The sequence below is a fragment of the Sciurus carolinensis genome, chromosome 1, assembly GCF_902686445.1.
Source record: "Sciurus carolinensis chromosome 1, mSciCar1.2, whole genome shotgun sequence".
Lineage (NCBI taxonomy): Eukaryota > Metazoa > Chordata > Mammalia > Rodentia > Sciuridae > Sciurus > Sciurus carolinensis.
This window is the reverse complement of record NC_062213.1, coordinates 190,785,045-190,802,627: the sequence shown is the minus strand read 5'-3', so window position 1 is coordinate 190,802,627 and position 17,583 is coordinate 190,785,045. Positions and strand designations below refer to the sequence as shown.

The 17,583-nt window shown below is 53.2% G+C and overlaps 1 long non-coding RNA gene across 4 annotated transcripts; it reads left to right on the top strand.

Moving 5' to 3' along the window:
- Positions 1 to 3,811: 3,811 nt before the first annotated feature.
- LOC124961977 (uncharacterized) lies at positions 3,812 to 7,554 on the top strand. 4 transcript variants are annotated; one of them, XR_007104395.1, is made up of 4 exons: positions 3,812 to 4,134; positions 4,255 to 5,335; positions 5,937 to 6,512; positions 6,866 to 7,554. It is a non-coding gene; the product is annotated as an uncharacterized LOC124961977 (long non-coding RNA). The 4 variants fall into 4 exon arrangements; XR_007104398.1 differs by having other exon boundaries at positions 3,812 to 4,401; positions 4,870 to 5,335; XR_007104396.1 differs by having other exon boundaries at positions 3,812 to 5,009.
- The last annotated feature ends 10,029 nt before the right edge of the window (positions 7,555 to 17,583 follow it).

Sequence of the window (17,583 nt, the reverse complement as noted above, 5' to 3'; positions counted from 1 at the left end):
GCGCACACCTGTAATCCCAGTGACTTGGGAGGCTCAGACAGGAGGATCACAAGTTCAAGGCCAGCCTCAGCCACTTAGTGAGGCCCTAAGCAACTTTATGAGATCCTGTCTCAAAATAAAAAATAAAAAGGGTTGGAGATGTGGCTTAAGTGTTAAGCACCCCGTACAAAACAAAGAAGAAGAAAAAAGTTGCTTAGAAAGGAAGTGGAGAGGCCGGAGCCTTATTCATTCATCATCAGGCATTTTTCTGAGTGTTAAGTATACAGCAGGCACCAAGGTGACAGAAGGATGAGCGATCCATTTCCCTCTCTTAGATGCTCATAGTTCAGGAAGGGGGACAGATGGGAATGATCTCGCAGTGCCGTGCAGCGCTGCCTGAACTGAGCCCTCAGCCAGCTCCCCTTGGCTCCATGCACGAATCTTAAATTTCTTCACGTTTTGTAGGACATTTTTCATGTCGGCAGGCAGAAGTCGTTACAGCAGGTCGAGTGGCTGGGTTTTGTCTTGTTTTTTTGTGCCCGGGATGAATCCAGGACACTTAACCACTGAGCCACATCCCCAGCCCTATTTCAAATTTTAGAGACTCGTCTCGCTGAGTTGCTTAGGGCCTTGCTAAGCTGCTGAGGCTGGCTTTGAACTTGAGATCCTCCTGCCTCAGCCTCCTGAGCTGCTGGGATGACAGGCGTGCGCCACCGCACCTGGCCCGATGGCTGTTTTTAAGGTAGGATTTCATGCAGGCACCTTGGGTCACCTGGTCTACGGTGCCAGGCAGAAGACGGAGCAGCGGCCTCTGGCCCCAGGGTGTCTAGGAGGTCTGGCAACTCATGGGAAGAGTGTGCAGGACCTCCAGAAAGAGAGCGACCAGGCCCCGAGGCAAGAACTAGCAGGTCAGTCACAGGCTGAGCAGCCAACCTCGGGAAGGGAAAGGAAGGGGAGGCGAAGAGGAACCAGGCATGGAAAGGGGAGATCTTGAACACAACTGGGCAGTTTTGAGGAGGCTGGTTTCTGGCGATCGCTTACCACGCGCACACCCAGCACTAAGCACTTTGAGGCGTTATTTCATTTCATCATCTCACCAACCTGCAATATAGGAACCACCGTATTCCCACTCCACAGGGGAGGAAACTCAAGCACAGAGAGGTAAACCAACTGTGTAAGGTCACACAGCAAGAAGTGGCTCTGGGACGTGAATCCAAGAGCTTGCCTCTGGAGCCCGAGCCCGAGCTCCTCCGGGCTCTGCTGTGTTGGGGCAAGTCGACCCTGCTAGCCAGCCAGGGGTAGGAAGAAGGTGAACAGTGAGCAGAGACCATCGCTTCCTCCTGCTCACAGGCCCCCAGGACTCTTCAGACATTGACAGCCCTGTGCCCCAGGAAGGTGGGCTTCTGACTGCCACCGGGTTAAGTCGCAAAGACTGGAAGCCTAAGGTGGTAATTCCCACTCCCTTTTGCCTAAGGATGTAGTTACGACCGATGAGAGAGAGAGAGGAGAAGTCTGTTGGCTAAAATTCAATTCTTTCCTCCTTGATAAAAATGAGTATGCAAGGCCGGCTCGGTGGAGCACGCCTGTAATGCCAGTGGATGGGGAGGCTGAGGCAGGAGGATTGTGAGTCCAAAATCAGCAACTTAGTGAGGCCCAAAGCAATTCAGTGAGACCCTGGCTCTAAATAAAATATAAAACGACTGGGGATGTGGCTCAGTGGTTAAGCACCCGTGGGTTCAATCCTGGTATCCCACCCCTCCCAAAAATAAAGCAAGAAGAAAGTTCACTAATGCCTTTGAACGGGTCCCGAGAGGGCAGGCAGCCATTTTGCATCCATGAGGGCTCAGGTCTGAGGAAGGTGTCAACTCTCAGAGATGGCAGAGGGGAACTATAAAAAGTCCCGGGTCACTGACGCCACCACTGTGCTGCCGATTTATCCAACCTGTAACTCTTGACTATTTTCTTGTCTCCTGCCTCAGTGGGCGACACTACCAGCCGCCCATGTGCACCGAGCAGGAAGCTGAGCATCCATCCCTTCAGGGCCCCCTCCTCTTCTGCACACCCAGCCAGTCCAGCTGTCCTGTCTCCAGTTCTGCCTGTGAGTTCCACTCGCCACCGGGACTCTGAAGACTGAGCGCAAAGATCCAAAGACGGTCTCTATGCATCTGGGGTTCTTAGGAGCGGCGGGGTGAGAGTGTGCTGGGACAGAGCAGGGCCCTCCTCCTCCTCCAGGGCTGCCCCCTCCCCTCTCCCCTTCCCTTCCCTTCCTGAGGCTGGCCGCTCAGCCCTTGTGACCACGGGCTGGCTGGTCCTTGTCTCTTTGGGGAGGTCCCGCACACTTTCCTATAAGGGCGGACCTGGGTGGCGGTCAGATTTGGGAGAGGTGTTTGAGCAAGATTTTTTGAGGCGGTACAAACAGTGCAAAGAAAGTACTGGAGCCCGGGTGGGGGTGAGGGAGTAAAATCTAAAGCCTTGGGAAGGAGAGGGACACTGGGACCTTTGAGGAAGGGAGGGAAGGGAGGCCGGAGCGCTGGGAGGTGGAGGAAGGGCGACTGAGGTCACCGTCCCAGGCTAAGCAGTGCCCAGAGCAGCAAGAGGGGATGGTGGAGAAGGTCTGGACCCTCCAGCGTGGGACGTGGGACGCAGGAGGAGGCGTGGAGAAGGCGGAGGGCCGTCAGGGGCAGAAGGTCCTTGCTTTGTCCCAGCACAAGCCGGCACTGCAAGGGGCCATGCACGTGGTCCTGTTGACTTTCTCCAGCCGCACTTGGCAGCCCAGGTGCCCAGCAAATGGACAGTGGGATCGACTCCAGCCTGGGCGTTGGCAAGACCGCGCTGCCGCAAGTCCAGAGGTACAGCAGGGAAGTGCCCACGTGGTCCGCCCGGGCATCAGAACACTTCTGGTCATTTAATCCTCCCAACAGCCCTGTAGGGAAGGCATGAGGATCTTTGTTTGTTTGGTTTTTTTTTTCTTTCCCCAAGAGGAAATGAGGTACAGAGAGTTAATTGGCTTGGCCGAAGTCACACAAGTGACAGAAAAAAAACCAGTGTGTGTTCACATCCAAGTAGCCTGATTCCTAAACCTGCGCTCCTCCACTAAAGCATTTATTGAGTGCTTATTATGTGCTGGGCCTTGTGCTAAGTCCTGTCCATTCTTCCTGCAGTCTAGTCCTCCAAATAACTCAAGCAGGGATCATGGTTTTTCCTGTTTTGCAGCTGAGTTACAGAAGTTCAGAGAGGTTAAGTCACTCAGCTGATGTTCACCAGCAATGAGTGACAGAAGCAGAATCAGAACCAGAGAGTCGTAAACCATCTCCATCACCGGGTATCAGAAATGCAGTAAGGCTAGGGCCAGTGAAGAGACTAGAATACCAGTGCTGTGTCCGGACCAGGGCTCTCAATCACTACATTTTACTGTCGCCCTCTCTGCAATTCTATTTATGTAAACAGTTTGTTTTTACTGTTTGTTAATGAAAATTTCAATCATATAAAAGAGAGCATAGGCTGATGCACTCCTGTAACCCAAGCCACTTCGACTCTTTCAACATTTCCCAAACTGATTCCATCTATACCACAAGGGACTTTCTTTTTTCTGAAATATTTTTAAAGCAAATGTCAGACACTCATCTGACATGTAAATACTTCCGCGTGCATTTCTGACGACTTTTTTTTACATGGTCTCTGTGCTATTATCACACTGAACAAAAGAAGCCCAACTTCTTTTCTTTTCTTTCTTTTTTTTTTTTGGTATCAGGGATTGAACCCAGGGGTGCTTAACCACTGAGCCACAACCCGAGTCCTTTCTCTTTTTAATTCTGAGACAGGGTCTTGCTGAGTTGCTGAGGCTGACTTTGAACTTGTGATCCTCCTGCCTCAGCCTCCCAAGTCGCTGGGATCACAGGCGTGCACACCGCATCGCACCGGCTGGAATAGGCTGTTTAACCCCTACGTCTATGCTGATTTTGATTGTCACTACAGGAGGGACTTTTCGGAAACCTGAGATTTTGAGACCTCTGGGTTCGGGGTAGAACCCTGGCCTGGGGCCTGGACTCCAGCTCCCTCTCTGTGGACACTGGCAACGCGATGCTGGCAGCCACACCCACCTTCGGTTCCTTCATCTGCCAAATGGAACAACTGCAGGAGACGATCATCCCTAGGGTCCTTCCCTGTCCCTGGTGGCCGGGTCGGGGGCAGGGACTTGCCCGTGATGACGCAGCCCCAGGGGTGGTGATTCTGGAGAGGAAATAACTCACCGTCTTCTCCTCTCCCACACACAAGGTTCCGGGTGGTTGAAAGGCTTCCCAGGGACATCCCAGGCACATCAGCAAGCGGATCTTTTTCACCTGCGCGTGCCTGCTCTCCCCGCACCCCCTGCGGCCCCTGGAGGCTGGCGTCCGCCTGGCCTCTGCTCTGGCTTCCCCTCAGGTATGGGGGTGGGTGGCACAGATTCTGCTTTTCCTAGGGGCCAAGATCTCTGCCATGTGTTTGGATGCCATCTTCATTGAAGAACCTTCCCAAATCACAGGACCTAACCCAAGTCATTTGATCCAGTGGCTAAAACCAGGGCAGTTGGCAGAGGCAGATCCATGGGGTCTGGGGCATGATGCAGCCCCAGGTGCCAGGACAAGGTCTACCGGGCCTGGTTCACGTGCCCCAGAAGGGAGCAGAGTGTCCCGGGACCTCGTCGTTCAAGGCCTGGGCCAGGAGACGCCCGGCCTCCTCCCACTGTCCCCAGGTCTAGACGGCACTGTGGTCAGCTCCAAGGACTTTGGGAAGCTGTGAAGACTTTAGAGAAAAAGAATGTCCTGGGGACATGAGAGCCAATAGGTCTGGAGGGGGCTCCGCTTTGAGGGTCCCGAAATAACACGGTGAACGTGCTGTGTGAACCAAGAGGCAGGGCCACACCTAGCTGAGACCCTCAGAGCACGGAGCAACGACCAGGAGGCCACCCGCCCGAGGACCAGCTGATCTGAGGCCAGGTCTCCGCTCCGAGGTCCAGGGAGGGTGGACCTGTGTGTGCCAGTCGCTCATCTGTAAGTGAGAGCGGGGCACAGCGACGGTCGCTCTGGGCCTTTCTACCCTGGGAGTCTAGGTCTGGGTGACCGTCTCCCCGGCACCCTCTCCCTCGCTGAGAACTGACGACACAGAGGCGGGACCATTTGCCAGGCACATGCCCAGCAGAGTCCAGGGAGTGACCACCACCCTCGGGGCAGTTTCTGTGGATAACTCTGTGGCCTGTGGACTTTGTCTTTTTTCCTTTTTCCTCAGACTTTGTCTTGCTATGTTGCCCAGATTGGCCTTAAACTCTTGGGCTCAAATGATCCTCTTGCCTCAGCCTCCCAAGCAGCTGTGACCACAGGTAGGTGCCACCCTGCCTGCCATCTATGGATTATCTATTGTTGCATAACAAATTACCCCAAAACATGGCAGCTGAAACCAAAAATCAGCATTTATTTAATCAACATTCAATAAATCAACATTTATTAGTATGGTGGCGCACACCTGTGATCCCAGCAACTTGGGAGGTCGAGGCTGGGAGGATGGCAAGTTCAAGGTCAGCCTCAGCAGTGCAGTGTAGCATGGCCCTAAGCAACTTAGCGAGACCCTATCTCAAAATAAAAAATAAAAAGAGGGCTGGGGATGCAACTCGGTGGTAAAGCATCCCTGAATTCGATCCCCAATTTAAAAAAATTAACATTTATTATCCTACACAGTTTCTGTGGCTCAGGGGTTCAAGAGCAGCTCAGCCAGGTGGCTCTGGCTCAGGTTTTCTAAGGAGGTTATGGTCATGATGTGGGCTAGGGCTGTGGGGATCTTTATCAGAGGGTTTGACTGAGCTGGAGGATCTGCTTCCAAGATGGCGCACACAGGGTTGGCAAGTTGGTGGGAGGCCTCAGCCCAGGCACCTCCCCACAGGGCCACTTGAGCATCCTCGTGACATGGCACCCGGCTTTTCTCAGAGCAAGGGATCCAAAAGAGCAAGACGGAATGGCAGTGCCTTTTATGATCTAGCCCAGAAGGCAGCCACCACCATTCCAACTCTGGATTCTCCTGGGATGGAAGACCCGCCCTGGCGCAGCGTGAGGAGGCACGGATTACTGAGGACCTTCTCTGAGCCTGGCAATCACAGTCTGTCCTAGGTGGGTATTGACTTATTAAGCATGGAGTCGGTACCGTTAACACTGCCACTTCACAGAGCACTCTGGTGACTCCCCCCAAGCTAGACTTCCGGGGGACTGAGTGCTCCAGAAATCCTGTGTGGAAGACCTTTCCCAGCATGATGGAAGGTAAAGATGGGACCTTTGGGGTAAGTAGGGTTAGTTGAGGTTATGAAGAAGGACCCTGGTCCTCTGGGATTAGTGGCCTTATCAAAAGGAACTTGCCCCTTCTCCCTCCTGCACACACACCAAGGCGGGGCTCTGTGATCAGCACAAAGCAAGATGGCAGCCTCCCACAAGCCAAGACCAGAGGCCCCGGCATGAGGTCCACCTTGCCGGCACCCTGATCTTGGACTTCCCGGACTCCAGAACTGATAGGTAAATTTCTAGTGTTGAATTCGTCTAATCTGTGTATTTTGTGATGTCAGCTGCAGCAGACAGATACAGGCATTAAACTCCAGGGGTTCGAACCCTATCTAGAGAGCGAGCGGGGCTGCCTAGCTGTTGTCCTTAGGCCTCCCTCTCCTGCCCCCCCCACTGACCCTGCCCCCCCCCGCACCCCCCTTCCTGGCCCCAGGGCCAAGTGAGAGACTGTCCCCACTGAGGGGAGACCCTGAGCAGGGGTGCCTGAGGGCCCTGGGAAGACCTGGAAACTGGACCAGAGACGGCTCCGAGACAAACTCCAGCTCAGGGGCTCCCACTGACCGGGTGCTCCTTTGTTTGTACCCCAGAGAGACAGTCTTGCGGGGGCCCAGCGGCTGCCCTTCTCCACCCCCCTCAACTTGAACCTAGAGGTTGCCACACACACCCTCCGGGACTATCCAGATCATAAACAAGGAGCAGGAGAGAAAACAGACTATATTTAAACCAGCAGTTGCTCCATAAACAAAGCTAAAAGACAAGTAACCAGCAGGGAGGGAGCATCAGAAGCACGTGGAAAGACCAAGTGTCCCTGTCCACGAGCAAGCAGATCTTCAGGCCCAGTGAGGGACACAGAAAGTCAATTCAGAAAAGACGGCATGCCGAAGCCCCCCGGACCAAAACGAAACCTGCAGGTGCTTGTCCTCGCTGGAGTGATAAGTCACATTAAAAGTGCAATAAAATCTGATTTTTCTATCAGATTGACAAAAATATCACAGGTGGAGGGCGGGGCTGTAGGGACGGGGGCACTGCCTCCTCTAGAGCTTGGGTCAGGGTGCCATTTGATAAAGTCAAAATGTAACATATTCCAATTTGTGCTTCAGCAGGTGACTCTCAGGAATCTAGCCCGTCAAACTAGAAAGGTGGCAGAGATAGACAGATGGATAGATAGATTCAGATATGCAGATCTATTTATGTACAAAGATGGTTTTTGCAATGCTGTTTGTAGTAGCAAAACATTGGAAGTGACCCACATTTCCATCGATAGGACAGATAAACGGCTATGTGACCACACAGTGGAATACTATACAGAATGAGAATAAACAAACATTGCCACGTGTATGAATCTCATAAACAGAATGTTGATCAAAGAGTATGATTCTGTTTATGTGGTGTTCAAAAAAGGCCAACTAAGCCAAGCTACCGGAAGTCAGGACAGTGGTCGCCCTGGTGGGCTCTGGGAGTGTGGAGCGGGTCCGTTTCTAGAGCCAGGTGTGGGTTATCCAGGTGCACTAATTAGTGAGAATGCCTTGAATCATACACTTAACTATACTTGAAGAAAAGGTTTACTAAATAATAAAACAAGCAAATCCCAGTAAGCTTTCCAACTGTCCATGTGGAAAAATACATACACACACACACACACATACATACATGAATATTCCTCCAGTTTAAAAAAGTTCCAGGAAGCTTTCCACATTGAACACTAATAGAGAAAGCTGTCAGATGTCAGAGAGATAGATCACTAAGCACACGTAGAAAAAATCAGGCCAATTAAATGCCATCTGATCCTGTTCTATTTTTAAAATTATATGGGTAGGTATATAAATGTGGTATAGGCAGAAAAAAATGGTTGGAAAGAAATCCCCAACTGTTCAAAGGCTCTATTGCCATGGATCAGAACCCAAAGAGCCCGGGCTCCTGAACCAAGCCCTTTCATGAGCCCCAGCAAGAAACCTGAGCTCGGCTGCAGCCAGGCTGGGCCTCACCTCTGTCTGAGATGGGCCCTGGCCAGAAGGCCAAGGGACTTAGGATCAGAGTTTCTGGAAGTGCTGTGAGCCCCAGGGCCCCTGGAGCAGCCAGGTCAAGGCCTGGGGGCAGGGGGCGTACAGGCCCCTGCAGGGAGGTGAGGACAGGAGAACTAACTAGCCCTGCCCTCACCAAGCCCTAAGCGGGTGGGGGACCCCAATTAACCATCAGAACCCTCAGGACACAACATTAAGTGCCTTGCCCAAGGTCACACAGTATTGAATGGAACATCCAATCCAAGCCTTGAGCCCAGACCTGTCTGACCCGAGTTAGGGGCTCTGCTCCCAACTGCCCTGGGGAGGAGGCTTGGAGCTGGCGGGGCGGAGCAGGGCGCACTCGGAACCAAGGCAGGAATCCCAGAAGGCAGTGTGGCTCTGTGCCTGCTTCCGCACCGCCATCTGGGGTCAGGGCTCAACCACTAAATCTGGCCCCAGGGGCCGCTCTGTTAACTCGGCACTGACACCTCGGGTTCCAGCTTCCTGGAGGCCAGCCCCGTCCAAAATAGCTCCCCTGAGGGACAGCCAGGCCAGTCTACTGTGCCTCTGCGCCCTGCCACCCTCGCCCCGACTCCCGCTCCTCCCGCCCTCCCCTGCCCCGGCCCTCACAGCCGGCTCTTAGGGAGAAGCAGGGTTGGGGCAGTGGGACAGTGGGGGCTGGAGTAGCCTGGGGCCTGGGTTCAAGTCCCTGAAGTTCAGAGGAAGGAATGTCCTGGCTGATTTGTCCTCAGCAGCTCCGAACAAGATAATTTACTGATTCTACAAGTTGAAGGGGTGGAGATAGCATCAGTGGGGCGCCTACTGTTTACCAGGCCTATTCAGTTCTACAACTGTGAGGGGGTGGGGTGGGAAGCACCAGGGACTTTGGTAGCAGTGTCTCCATTTTACAGACAAAGAAACTGAGGCTTCAGGGGAAAGTGTCTTGCCCAAGTTCACCTGCTGCCTGGCTGGACTCTGGAGTCAAGGAAGATCCAGATTTTGAGCCTGGCCCTGCTACTTACTAGCTGGTGGTCTTGGGCAAGTTACTTAACTGCTCCAAGCTTCAATTTCCTTGTCTATAGATACCAAATTAATAATAAATAATTTATAAAGTTATTGGGAGGGTGGGGTGTGGTGGCCTGTGATCCCAGTGACTTGGGAGGCTGAGACAGGAGGATGGCAAGTTTGAGGCCAGCCTCAGCAACTTGGCAAGACTGTCTCAAAGGTGAAAAGGGCTGGGAATATAGCTTGGTGGTAAAGTGCCCCTGGGGTTCCATCCCCACTACAAAAAAGAGAAAGAGCCATGTACAAACAGAGAAGCAACATGTATCCCATTTGCTTACAATAAAATTAAAAAAATAAAAAAAAAAGAATCACTAAAAATAAAGACGGATTTTAGTTGATTGGTTTGGATACAAAAAAAAGAGAAAGAAAAAATGATATATATCACATAAATATAATATGCATATATAATATATATGTACATAATATATATACGTACACAAATATCATACATACAAATATAACACGTATATTTTATACATATATACATATAGTGAGGACTGAAAAGATGAAGTTGAAACTCTTGCAGGATGTGGTGCTGCACTCACAGTGGCTTGGGAGGCTGACACAGGAGGATCATAAGTTCAAAACCAGCTTCCGCAATTTAGCAAGTCCCTAATCAATTCAGTGAGACCCTGGCTCTAAATAAAATATTTAAAAGAGCTGGGGACGTGGCTCAGCGGTCGAGAGCCCCTGGGTTCAATCCTGGGTACCTTCCAGAGAAGGTCCGAGTCTTATGGTTGATTTAACCATCTGACCAATGTCAAGTTTCACTCCCTAGGAACAGCAGGGCCAGGGAAGGCTGTCACCTTCCCAGGTCAGTCCAGGATGTCTTCCTGGAAGAAGCGGCACCTCCGCCCCATTTTGACCGGAGGCCAGCCTGCCCTGGGTAGGGGTGGTTGAGGAGGGGCCGCATATTTGGAAGAAGGCGGAACAACGGGCGTGGGGAGGGTTGCCCAGCGTGGGTGGACGTGGGGTCAGGTCAGGTCCTAACGCCGCAGGCCTCCAGACCTCGTTCTCAGAGGATGTCTCAACAGCTTGCTTGGGGACCTTGGATGATAAACAGGTTGTCACCCTCTGAGCCCCAAGTGAACCTGATAAGTCCTGGCCACGCCGAGGAGAGGAGAGGAGAGGCCGGTCTATAAATACTCGGTGACTCAGCTTCGCCTTCTGCCGGGTCCTGTTGCTCCGGGGAGGCCTCCAGCTCTGGGCAAGGTCTGGGCCACCCCAAGTCGCAGACCTCCCAGCTTCCTCCGCCGAGGCCGGACTCGGAGGCCCGTCCATCATGGAACTCTGCGCTTCTAGTGGCACAGGAAACGAAGTCCGCAGACTCTCCTGACCTGGGCCAGGTGGCCGTGAGGCAGGACAGCCTGGAGACTGGGCACAGAGGTTTTGGGTACAGAAAAATGTGGGCTCTGGGGTCAGTTTCCTCCCTTAGCTAGACAAGTGACTGTTAATCGGTCAATTCACTTTTCTAAGCCTCAGTTTCCTGAACGTAACACAAAGATAACCACAGAACTTCCCTGGGGGGTGTCACAAGGATGACAGGAAAGAACGTACAGGAGTCGCTTGGCGCACTGGCTGGCGCGTCATAGGCCCTCGGTTAATGACGGGAGTTAGGTTGTGAATTAAACTCTCTTTAAAAGTCTGAGGAATGGGGTAGGTGGGGGCTTGGCCCCCTGAGAGCTAGCCAGGAGCCAGTGGTCACCCCGGAACTTTACCGCCTCTCTGCTGCCCAAATATAAAGAGCTTCAGGGAAAACAAGTCAAGCCCCTGTGACAGCTAAGGAGAGGGCCGGTGCTGTGGCTTGTCAGACACCCACCGCGTGCCGCCCCCGTTTGACTCTGAAACCCCAGCGGGTAGCGTTGCCCTCACAGGCCGGGAAGCAGCCCGGGGCGCACGGATGGCAGGGCTGGGACCTGAGCCCAGGTCTGAGCGCTGCGTGGTCCCAGGAGCCCGCGCTGCCTGACCACCCCAGCCTAGGAAGGCAGGCAAGGCGGGACGGACGTGAGAGGATGAGGAAGGAGGAATTGGGGTGCTCGGCGACAATCTGGGGTGACAGGAGAGAACGAGCAGAGGGGGAAGAACCCTTTCTCGACTGTCCGTAGTGACTCTGAACTCATGGTCCTTCAAAACCCTTTTCTGCCTGGCTTTGAAAGCCAGCATCCTACCTCAGGGCCTTCGGGCAGGGCATGGGGGTGCACATCTGTGATCCCAGTGACTTGGGAGGCTGAGGCAGGAGGATTGTGAGTTCAAAGTCAGCCTCAGCAACTCAGCGAGGCCCTAAGCAACTCAGTGAGACCTGTTTCCAATAATGTATATAAAGGGCTGGGGATGTGGCTTGGTTAAGCGCTCCTGTTCAATCCCTGGTACACAAAATAAAAGTCCCAGGGCCTTTGCACATGCCGTGTGCTCTGCCTAAAAGTCTTTGCCTTGTCAGCTGAGATGTCAGCTCTTCACCGAAGCCTCCGACCCCCTCCGTGGGGTGCGTGCCCAGCCTCCCTCCTGGGCTCGGCACCTGTTTGGTTCCTTCCTGTGTTTAGTACAGTCCATCACTGCTTTGCTCCACTTCTTTGTTCTTCAACTATCTTCCCCAGCCATGCCAGAAAGCGTCCATCAATGAAAGTAGGGGTCAGATGGGTCAGTTCAGGGCCGTACCGCAGTGGAACAGCACCTGCATTCAGTAGGAGCTTAGCTTATATTTGTGGGTGAGTGAAGATCCAACCCACTTGGCTTCTAATACCCTCTTTCTTGCTTCTCAGTGCCACTGACATAGGCTTCCCACCACTTCCCCATCACATCCATCTCATTCTTTCCTCCTGGCGTTCCAAGCCCTGGCCATTCGCACCCTGACCAAGGCTGAATTCCTAGTGGACCTCCTTTGGGAAGCCCACAGCCCTTGTGAGGTGAACAACCTATACAACCGCACAGGGCAACCCTGCTTCAACCACCACTGCTTAAATGTGACCTTCAGCAAGGCACCTCAGCTCCCTGGGCTCCAGTTCTCCCAGTTAATTTCACCCTTGGGACACCATCCAAAGGAGATCATTGGAAAGCAGATAAAACCAAAAAATGCCCAAAGTATACTATAAAGCATTATTTAAAATAGAAGAGGGCTGGGGAGATAGCTCAGCTGGTAGAGTGCTTGCCTCAGAAGCACAAGGCCCTGAGTTCGATCCCCAGTACCGCAAAAAAAAAAAAATAAATAATAAAATAAAATAGAAGAAAAATTTTAAAAGAACAGAAAGGTTGGATGTTAATAATAAAAGCTCTGCTGGATGGGCGCTCCAACATGCCAGGCAGGGAGCAGGACGGAAGCGGTGGTGAAGAGTCCAGGTTCCAGACCCTCTGCCCAGCGTTTACTCTGTGATCTTGAGCCAGCGACGGAACCTCTCTGAACCTCAGTTTACTCATCTGCAAAATGGTAATGATGCAGGTTCCTACTGCATGAGGCTCACCTTGCTCAGTGGATCTTTAAACAACCATAACCCTGATACAAAAAGTACACAAGTGAGCGTGCAACTCAGTGAACTTCCCGCAGAGCGAGCACTGGTGGAGTAACGGCCGACAGGCTGCTGTGGAGGGCGGCAGCCCACACCTGGACGGCACCCAGGGCGAGCGGCACCCAGCCGGCGCCGAGGGCGGCCACGGCCGCAGCAGGGGCCCGGCGCCAAGCACTGCGCATGCCTTGTTTTTATTCGGGCCTCAAAACGAACCTTTCAAATAAGGAAACTGAGATGCAGGGAAGTTAAATATACGGGCCAACATCACAAAGGTAGTGGACGGCAGAGGTGAGAGAGAAACTCAAGTCTCACCCCAAAACCTTCCTCCAAAACCCCTGGATATACTGACTCCCTGAGATGTTTATTTTAAAAACATTTTTAGCTGTAGATGGACACAATATGCTTATTTATATATATATATATATATATATATATATTTTACGTGTTGCTGAGGAATGAACCCAGGGCCTCACACGTGCTACGCAAGCGTTCTGCCACTGAACTGCCACCCCAGCTTCAAGATGTCTATTAAAATATCAGTTAATAAGTAAAAAGCAAAGCAAAACAAAAAAATGATCGTCAGTGACCAATTCAATCAACTGTGCTGATTCTCAAGTCAATTAAATAAGTGTTTGTTGAACACCTACTATGTGCCAGGCACTGTTCTAGGCACTGGAGATAAAGAGCAAGCAGGAGAGGACAGTTCATGTTTTCTTCATGGAGATTATGTTCTGGTGGAATAAAACAGATCGAAAAAGAAGTAAAGATGATTTCCGATGTAACAAATGCTATCAAGAAAAGCAGACAGTGGCCAGAGTCAGGAGGCTGAGGCAGGAGGATCATAGGTTCAAGGCCAGCCTCCGCAACTTAGTGAGGCCCTGAGCAACTCTGCAAGACCCTGTCTCAAATTTAAAAAAAATAAATAAATAAATAAAATTAAAAGGGTTAGGGACGTGGTTCAGTAGTTAATCACCCCTGGGTTAAATCCCCAGTACTAAAACAAAACCAAACCACACAAGATAGCTGGGTGCAGTGATGTACACCTCTAATCCCAGCAACTCAGGAGGCTGAGGCAAGAGGATCGAAAGTTCAAGGCCAGCCCCAGAAACTTAGCAAGGCCCTAAGCAATTTAGCATGGTTCTGTATCAAAATATTAAAAAGAAAGAAAGAAAGAAAAAAAAAGGGCTGGGACTGTAACTCAGTGGGAAAGCATCACTGGATCAACCCCCAGGGTTAAAGAAAATAGTCTGAAGGTCGGAGAGGAAAAGTCAGATGAGCTCAGACCTAAGACCCAAGGACTACACGGTGGTCACACAGAGATGCTGCAGGGAGATAGTCCAGCTGACAGCTCCACAGATCCGGTCACATGAATGAATGAGCTCTCAGGAAGCTCCCGACCTCAGCCACCCTGGCAGAATCCATGGGGAGACGACACGAACTGCCCCCACCGAGCTCTACCCAGCTGAGATTCATGAGTCCCCGCACAGCAAGTTTGGGATGCGGCCACCTTGATCCCTGCGTGTTCTCAGGAGGAGCCTACTGCAGTGATGAACTTCAGACTGATTCGTTTGCTCTAGGACTCGCTTTCCTTGGCTTAAAATGGAACAATAATTACTATGTCATGGGAGTGTTGTGAAGTTTAAATGAGATGATGCACAGAAGGCATGTGGGGAGGGGGTTGGCACTGGACTGAACCCGGGGTGCTCTACCACTGAGCTACATCCCCAGTCCTTGGTATTTTTTACTTTGAGACAGGGTCTCACCAAGTTGTTTAGGGCCTCACCAACTTAGCAAGGCTCCCATTGTGATCCTCCTGCCTCAGCCTCCAGAGTTACTGCAATTACATGCAAGTGGAACCACCTGGCAAGGTGTTCTTTTGATCTTGAGGCTTCAGTAAATGATATTTAATATTATCAATAATGAAGGGCTACTCCTTTTTAAAATATTGATATAAGAAAACAAAGAAGCACTGTCCAGTGTGACTGTTGGCTCAGTGGGGAGGAGAGGGAAGCCCCAGGAGCCCTGTTCCACCACTCCTGCGGGGAGACGCGTGAAGAAGCCGTGCGTGCCCGCCAGGTGGGACCACCTGCATGCTAATTCCCGGGCCCACGTGATTTCACTTGCTCTCTCGGCAGCCAAAGGAAAGCCGCGGTATTACTTCTGTTCTCCTGGGGCTGGGGCTGGGGCTGGGGTGGCTGCACTCCCCGCCAGAGCTCTGACACAGGTTTTCCTGGTCACTCTGGTCTGAGTCCAGAGGCCAAGTTCAAGACCACTTGAGACAGGTTAGGGCTCCCTGAGCCCCGTCTACCTGGACAGCCCACAATTCCAGGAGCGGATTCGTCCCCTCCGGGTGCCCAGCAGGGCCTGCTCTCTTGGGCACTGGATCCCTGGAAGGGGATTGAGATGCCGCCTGCCCCGAGTCTGACTTCACACAGGAATTTCACACCTCCCCAGGCCCTGGCCTGCAGGTGGAGGGTGTCTGGGAGAGGGGCCAGGTCTCTGCGGAGGCTGGGGAGGCCTGCTCCCACCCCGAGGAGGCCGGCGGCGGCTCCTTGTCCTGCCCTGCCACCTGTTCCCGCCCCGCCCTCCCGCCTCTGCACCTGGCCTTTGGAAGGCTCACTCCGAAGCTGGTGGGCGTGGGTATTAACAACTGGGCCAAGACTCCAGGCCCTCGGCCCCTCTCAGAGCCTCTGTGTCCCCAGGAGGAGGAGGGTGGCAGGATGAGACATGGCTCCCTTGTTTTGAGGGCTTTCGGGCACCCGGCTGTAGGGACAGAGTTGCACTCGATCCTATGGCTCGCCTTGCGGATCTTTCAGTGTCTCATTTTATATTTGGGGAAAGTGAGGCTCCTGAGAAGGCGGGTAACTTGACCCAGGCCACAGGTGAGCCGTGAAGGGGACACTCCAGTCCTGTCCGCCAGCGACATCAGCCCTTGTCTTCTCCCCTCCGAATACAGGCGCTCAGGCCTGGCGCCCCACACCCCTCGCTCCGCAGCGCAGATCCCTGAACTTCCAGGAACCGCTGCCTGGGGGAGGGCGGGGGGGGGCCGGCTTCCAGGAAGCTGGCTTTCCCAGGACAGGCAGGACCCAGCCCTTTGGCTCAGGTCTTGTGACAACCCCAGGGGGCAGGGACAGGGCCAGTCTGGAAGAGGGGCCCTCCCCAGGCTCCTGGAGCCGGGCATCGGATGTCGGGACATCTGTTCCTGCCCAGGGAGTCTCAGCTCAGTACTCGCCCGGCCTCCGGCCCTCAGCTCCAGAGGTGCTTCACTTCTGGAGTCTCCCAGGAGCCAGGGCCGATCACAGGGAGCGGAGGGCAGAGAAGCGCATTGGTCCTGGCCTCGCCTGTCACCAAGGCCTCAGATCAAGGCTTTTTTTTTTTTTTGCGGTGCTGGGGATTGAACCCAGGGCCTTGTGCTTGCAAGGCAAGCACTCTACCAACTGAGCTATCTCCCCAGCCCCAGATCAAGGCTTTTGACATGCACTTTTGAGGAGCAGTGTGACAGTGGTTAGCCTGCAGCCTCTGGACCCAGGCTGCTCATGGGCCACCTTCCTGGTCTGCCACTTAATGCTGTGTGGCCTCTGGCGGGTTCCTTAACGTCTATTGCCTTAGTTTCTCCATCTGTAAAATGGGTAAGAACACCTATTGACAGGTTGGTGTCGCGATTACATAAGCTGCTGTGTAAAGTGCATTTCCGCAGCGAGAGGGCCCGGCGTGGAGTAACCACACACCGCGCCTGTCGGCTGCTATTTCCAAGTGAAGTCGCACACAGGACACTGGACAAATGGAAAATTGATATGCACCAAAGTAGTCCTAGAAACCATCCCTTCTAATGCCCCCGCCTAGGGCTGGGATGGGCTCAGAGAAGAGGCTTACTGAGCCCTGGGTTCAGCCCCCGCAGCGCATACCGACGGCAGCCCAGGCTGCACGCAGCCGAGTGCCTCCGTCCCTTCCCTCCCACAGCGCCCCTGCGCAGTTCGCTGGAACGCTCTAGAACGGCGGGCCTTCTTCCTTTCAGCTGACCTGTCACCAGCGCTTTCCTGTCCCCGTTCTGGAGGTTTTAACTGAGGCTCTGCCACGTGCGGGTCAGGGCTCCGCTCCGGGCCTCGCTCTTCCCTCCGGGGGCTGCCATTGCCCCGGCCCTCGGGTCCTGGTCACAGGACTGCTCCTTGACACGGAGGTCTAAATCACACAGAGGGACCGCAGCAGCACCAAGGGTGAGTTGGGTGCATTTCTATCACTCGGCCACCTTGTAACTGCCACTGGGTACAAGCAGAACACTCCCATTGCTTCGGAAGGTGTCCGCCCGTCCCAGGCAATGACCACCCGCCCCCTCTGGCTTCCACCAGCCTCGGTGAGTTTTCCGGACAAACTGATCTTGCTGTACGAACAGCTCTGCTCCTTTGAGGATGCCCGTGCTTTAAGGGCTGCTTGATGCTGTGGCCCTATGACCCCTTGGCATCAGAGGGATGGGATCCAGGATCCCCGGGGATGCCACACCCTGCGGATCTCAGGTCCCTTAGGTAAAAGGGCATAGTGTTCGCGGGTGACCTAGGCATGTCCTCGCTGTACCCGAGGCCATCTCTACGTTATGTGTGATCCCTAATGCAACCTAAGTGACACGTCGACAGTGTCACATGGGAGAAAGACAAGGAAAAACCCTGGACACTCTGGACGTGTTCAGTACGGATGCAGCCGTCGGAGGCCTGACTGCAGAGCGTCTAGGGACAAGGGAGAAATTCG